Consider the following 7,088-nt stretch of genomic DNA (forward strand, 5'->3'; position numbering starts at 1 on the left):
GCGGTTTTAAGATTGGAATATTTTAGTGCGTTTCCACGTACATATACAGTTAATTAAACGTTGTGAATGAAAAGAGGGATTTCACATATTAATGTTTGTTTTATTAATATGTACCTCCCGAAATTTGTTCCGAACTAGGCTGATAATCATAACTGGAGATTTAGAGTATAGCTAAGACGGTTTCCATGTATTCAGAAAGAAGGTTGCTAACCTGATATCATGTGTGTTTAATTTCAGCCTGCATATTTTGATAAGACGGTGCCCAGCGCTGTCAGAGCTCATTCGGTAGATGTTTTTATTCTGATTGTCACTGTGTCAACGACTTCTTAAAATTTGAAATACTTTTTGAATCAAGATAATATGGACAAAAGACACATTTCTCTGATGAGAGAGACAAATTGTAAAATCTCGTAGCCTTGACCAAGATCCTGCTGTTGCAATCATCCGCAGACATGGTTCCGGAAGTGTAGACGGTAATGTTGTTCCTTTGTCCAAAAAGAGGCACAGGGATAAGCTTCGAAGCTTAAGACTAGTGAGTCTCACGAAAGTGGTTGGGAGAAATTGGAGGGTGTTATTTGGAATAGGTTTTATGAACATCTCGAGAACCATTGCATAGATGGGGCAATCAGTAAAGCTTCATGGGAGCAAAATTACTGTATGCGTAATAATTTGATTGAGTTTTTCGAGGGACTGCAAGCATAATGGACCAGGTTATTATCTGTAGATATCATTTATATGAATTTTTGTAAGACGTTCGACAAGCTCTCTCATCGTACGCTCAGCAATGTTAACCGCAGTAACAGTCGTTTGCATTCAGAAATGGATTGTACATAAAAGACAGAGAGTAATTGTTGATGTGACTTTTCGGACTGGAAGATGCGTCTTGTTGGTTCACATGGATCTGCAATGAATCCATTGTCTGTACTACATAAATGAATTGCCTGGAAACATGGATAGGTGTGCGAACATGTTTGTAGAAAATACCAAGATTGCTGCTGTTGTGGATAGGGTACAGATTGCCAAAATATGCAACGAGATATAGACCAGTAGAAGCTATTGGCAAGGAAATGACAGGCAAATTTGCGGTGTTGCATTTTGGGACATCGAATGTAAAGAAGTAGTATCTTGAGATTCAGTACACAATGTCAGTACAGCCGCCGCATGACTTGATAGGGTAGAGAAAGAAACATATGACGTGCGAGCAAGAGTCAAGAAGGTATGTTAAAACATTCTAAAAACGCAGGTTAGGTAACGTCTGCAGAATATATTTTTCTTTATTTTAGTGATATAGTCGCCTCTAACAGGTCCGTCCAGCTCACTAAGACCATACCGCCCAATTTCACTCATCTGAACAATGAAGCTGCTAATCCCTTCGTATTTGAAATGTGAGAAGGAACCGCAGCACCGGGAAGACACCTGCGCAGTCATGGGTAGAAAATAAAAACTCGTTACAGACAGCGATAGGAGTATTGCACTCAAATCTGGTCATTCCATTATTGTAAGTTTGAAGAAACTTTGGAGAGGTTGCAGAAGGCATTGATCAGAATGCTGACTGGATTAGAGGACAATTTCTACAAAGAGACGAAACTAGCGTTGTTTTTCCAGGAGTGGCGGTGTCTAAAAAGAAACTTTATGGCAGTTTTAAGGAAACAGCATAGATGGATAGAGGGTCCATTTTCCTAAGGTTGAAATGTTTAATACAGCAAGGCTTATATTTAAAACGACTGCAGCAAGTAAAAAGTGAATCCACCGGAAAGTTGTGGGTGCAGGAATCCACTGCCAGAAATAATAGTTAAACCAATACAATACATAGAAGCATTTAAAATGATGCTAGATAGTACATTAATGTGCAGAAATGGACGTCAGGGCAGAAGGGATTAGGTGAGTTCGACCTTTCATTACTGGTTAGACGGGAAGTCGTGTGCATTTTCCTGTGCTTTACTGTGCTCTGTGGAAGTTAGAGTAAATCCATTGATTTTCCTGGCCCTTTTTTTTCAACGAGTAAAAAGATTGTTTTCCTTGTCGTTAACAGGTAAACTGGTGACGATTGTGATCCTGTCTCAGGGAAGGTGCGGCCTCTCTAACTGTGTCACTCGATATATGATGGGAATGGCAGTGACAGATCTCTTGGTCCTCATCACGGCAGTGATACTTAACCGGATCAGAGCCAATTATTTTCCCCTTTCCTCCCTTTCTATCACTCCCGTCTGCAGCATCAGAATCGCACTAATTTATGCATCCAGGGACAGCTCTGTGTGGTTAACGGTCGCGTTCACTTTTGATCGATTTATAGCAATATGTTGCCAGAAACTGGAAACAAAGTATTGTACCGAAAGAACGGCGCCGTTGTTATAATAATGGTGTGCGCCGTGAGCTGTGCAAAAAATATCCCCAGATACTTAATATATGAGCCATTATATATACTTAACATAAAAACATAGAAACATAGAAAATAGGTGCAGGAGTAGGCCATTCAGCCCTTCGAGCCTGCACCACCATTTATTATGATCATGGCTGATCATCCAACTCAGAACCCTGCACCAGCCTTCCCTCCATAACCCCCGATCCCTTTAGCCACAGGGGCCATATCTAACTCCCTCTTAAACATAGCCAATGAACTGGCCTCAACTGTTTCCTGTGGCAGAGAATTCCACAGATTCACTACTCTCTGTGTGAAGAAGTTTTTCCTAATCTCAGTCCTAAAAGGCTTCCCCTTTATCCTCAAACTGTGACCCCTCGTTCTGGACTTCCCCAACATCGGGAACAATCTTCCTGCATCTATCCTTCCTTTAGGATTTTATACGTTTCAATTAGATCCCTCCTCAATCTTCTAAATTCCAACGAGTACAAGCCTAGTTCATCCAATCTTTCTTCATATGAAAGTCCTGCCATCCCAGGAATCAATCTGGTGAACCCTCTATGGCAAGAATGTCTTTCCTCAGATTAGGGGACCAAAACTGCACACAATACTCCAGGTGTGGTCTCACCAAGGCCTTGTACAACTGCAGTAGTACCTCCCTGCTCCTATACTCGAATGCTCTTGCTATAAATGCCAGCATACCATTCCCCTTTTTCACCACCTGCTGTACCTGCGTGCCCACTTTCAATGACTGGTGTATAATGACACCCAGGTCTCGTTGCACCTCCCCTTTTCCTAGTCGGCCACCATTCAGATAATAATATGTTTTCCTATTTTTGCCACCAAAGTGGATAAATTCACATTTATCCACATTAAATTTCATCTGCCATGAATTTGCCCACTCACCCAACCTCTCCAAGTCACCCTGCATCCTCTTAGCGACGTACCATGGTTCTGCAATATCAAATTAAGCTTTCATTCTGATATTTTTTGCATAGCCTTTGACTGCATTGATTATATCCTGATCCCGTGTGCTCCATTTGTTTTGATTCTGCTGCTCAATGCTCTAACTGTCAGTCATATTCTAGCAGCTAATAGTGCCCATAGGCGATTGAGAGCCAAGAACAATGGAGGGAAGCAGAGTGATGCAGAGGTCAATAACCGGAAGAAGTCCATTATTTTACTCTTCACTATTTCGGGTAGCTTTATTTTGTTGTGGACAGCCCGTGTTGTAAATTTCCTTTATGTACGAATTACAAATAGCAGTTTTTCCGTCGGTTCTAATCCCAATGACCCAATGTTCATTCTCCAGGAAAGCGGGATTATGTTACAACTCCTGATCTGCTGCATCAACACATGCATTTATGCAGGGACACAGAGAAAATACAGACAGGAGTTTTAAGAATATGTTCAGATTCTCTCAATCATTTCTTTAAAATAATGGTCATGAAATAATGTTGAACTATTTCTAGCTATGCATACGATACGTCATTTTAACTCCTCTCCGCACCTTTAAACCGAGACAAATTCACTCAGAATACGTCAATGACCTTTTATATATATTGATCAACGGAAAAGGTCTTCCTGCTGAATAAACACCGTATTAATTAAAGGACAAAAATGAGCTCAAAAAGAATGTACAATGATCAAGAATACTTAATTTCAAAATATCTGGACCTAACACGGTTGTGTGATTTCATTCGACCTCACCATATCAGGTAGAGCAAATAATCTGTAAAGTTGGTTGTATTCCCGTTGAGCTTATTTCACCAGTGCATCATGTCTTCCCTGAATTCTGGTGCAGTTGGTCACATTACTATCAGATACAACTTTTTTTGTGTTTGCCTATGCACCTCTTCCTACCAAGCATGAGCGCAGTTTTAGCTGCTTCCATCAGATAATCCTTCGAAGCCCACGGAAGACGTCTTTATAAACATTGCCAGGTTGAAAAAAAAAACTGGGGTGGCAGGGTTGTCTTCCATCAAAATCCATTAATACTTAAATATCAAATATTGCACTACGAAAGAGTAATTTTAGAAGTTATTATCTAATAACACAATATTGGAAAATACAGCTTCTCAATTTAGTAATTACACACAACGAACGTTATAATTTTCTTGGAAGTCATCCATATAAGTGTGTGGGAATTCCGGTTCTAAATGACTAGATCAGGTAGGACACCATGGGTATATCACTCAGTGCATTGCTGTGATATATCTCAGCACGCCCTAACTAAGCGTCCAGTACTGAAGTTTGAAAAAAAACAATGACAATTCCTTTTTTTTAAAGTTAAATTGACATGTATATGAATAAGATAACAGCACGCTTAGATAGTATGGCTGAAATCGGCTGCTTGAGAAATAGCAACCACAGGAACTGAAAGTCAGCTTAGCAGTCCAATCAGCGGGGGTGGGGGGGGTGGTGGGTGGGTGGAGGGAGTGTGCATACATGAGAAATTATTTCGAAAACTGATGAAATGAGCATTCAATACGATCTTTGCTGAAAATTGCATCCAATGATTGTGAGAGAGAGTGTGTGCCTGTGTGTGAGTGAGAGAGAGAGAGAGAGAGAGAGAGGGAGAGAGAGAGAGAACGAACTTTAGTCCATACAAATAGAAAATAGATTATATATAGCTGTTGACAGTAAAATGGCGATCAATCCAATGACAGCAGCCTGCCTGGAGGAGGTCTAACTATAAGGGAAACAGTGAAGAGAGAATCAAATAAAATAATAAAGTTAAAAACTACTGCAAAAATTGAAATGCGAAGAAATGCTGACATACCCAGAGTCAGGCGGCATGTCGGGAAAACATTAAACGAGTTTCTTCAGAAATAGTGACCGAAAAAAAAACCAGGACGTACAAAGGATAAACATTTAACTGTAAAGATACAGATTGAAGGCACAGAACATGCCGAGATGTGGCTGATAGAGTGAAACCGAGCGAACCGACCCAGAACATCAGAACAGCTCCTTTCTCAGACTGTACGACCCACGAAAAACATCCAGAAAGATTTCTAATTTGAAATATTGAAACACCTTGAAATTGAAGCTCATCTTTTACTAAGTCTGGCCCCGTGGCTCAGAAAAGTAGGGAACTGAAGAGGATGGCAGCAGTAAAAGGACACTCTATAACTGGTGGACAGAAAAGCGATGCTCTGGACATGAAAGGAAACACGGATTGCAGTTTGTCTCCCAGGTGCCAGGGTCCACGATGTTTCTGAATGCGTCCACAATATCCTGAAAAGGGAGGGTGAGCATCCAGAAATTGCGGTACATATTGGTTCCAAAGACATAGATACGAAAAGGAAGGAGGTCCTGAAAACAGAATATAAGGCGTTAGGAAGGAAGCTGAGAAGTAGGGCATCAAGGTAGTAATCTTGGGATTGCTGCCTGAGCCACGCGACATTGAGGAGAACAAAGAATGAGATAGTAGATAACTGCGTGGCCGAAGAAAGGGAGCAGGTGGCGAGGATTCAGATATCTAGGTAATTGGGACCTCCGGCTGGTGTGACGTCCCTACTCTAGTCTATTCCTGTTCCTTGTTCTTCAGTGTCTGTGTCTTGCATTTGGGTCCGTTCCCAGCACCCCTTTGTGACAGAACAGCCCAGTCAGACTTGGACCCAGGCACAGACACTGTCGTTTTACTCTCTCTTTCCTGGTTCTCTCTTGTTCAATGCACCCCCCCCCCCACCCGCCCGTGTCGTCAATAGTCTGGGAAAGCCTTCTGGGTCGCCAGGAGGCTCCCATAAGGGGTGGGAGGTTACTGTCATAGTGCGGTCCGTGAAGTCCTTGTTTCGGTTCACGGTCCGGTCCATGGTTCATTGTTCTGAGGTTTCTGGTTTTCCCCAGTTTCTGTTGTGGGCAAATGTTTCTCATTATGGGGCTGAGACATAACTACCTCTGCAAACCAGGGAGTCCCTGCTGGACTGTTCTGTTCCCCTCTTTGTCTCTTCCCCCCTCGCCTGACTCCCTGCCTGGATACCTCGCCTGAGTTCCTGTCTGGATACCTCGCCTGACTCTCTGCCTGCTCACCTAGCCTGGATATCCGTCTGTATACCCTACCTGTACCACTGAAGCGTTGCCGCCAGAGCAGGATCGGAGCCTTGTTAGGTCAAGATAAGGAACTGTCTTTTGTTGCCCTTGCCTGGTTCTGAGGCTCGAGCCCGAGGCAATACCCAGGTTCCGGGTCCTTGTCCAGTCTCTGGCTCACAGCCCAAGCCCAGGCTACTAGTGCATAGTTCCTTGTCCGGGTTCCCTGTCTTGTCCATGTCCTACCCAAGTCTGCGTTCTTGTCCCTCTCAGAAAGAGGTGCTGGGAACGGACCCAAATGCAAAACACAGACACTGAAGTACGAGGAACAGGACTTGACTAGAGTAGGGACGTGACAGGATACAGACAAGGAGCAGAGACAAGAAAGCAGACTAGGGCTTGGACCCCGAGCCAGAGACTGGACAAGGACCCAGAACCTGAATATGAAGAGACGGACCCAACACAAGGTGGCGACAAACGGCCGGACCCACCTTGCGAAGGCGAGGACACAGAGAGACAATTCCACACAACAAAAGACAGTTCCTTATCTTGACCTAACAAGGTTCCTGTCTTGCTCCGGCGTTAAAACTTCAGCGATACAGGCAGGGTATACAGGCGGGGTATCCAGGCTAGCTGAGCAGGCAGAGAGTCAGGTGAGGTATCAAGGCAGAGAGTCAGGCGAGTGGGGAAAGACGGGGAG

This window comes from Mobula birostris, chromosome 10, assembly GCF_030028105.1.
Source record: "Mobula birostris isolate sMobBir1 chromosome 10, sMobBir1.hap1, whole genome shotgun sequence".
Lineage (NCBI taxonomy): Eukaryota > Metazoa > Chordata > Chondrichthyes > Myliobatiformes > Myliobatidae > Mobula > Mobula birostris.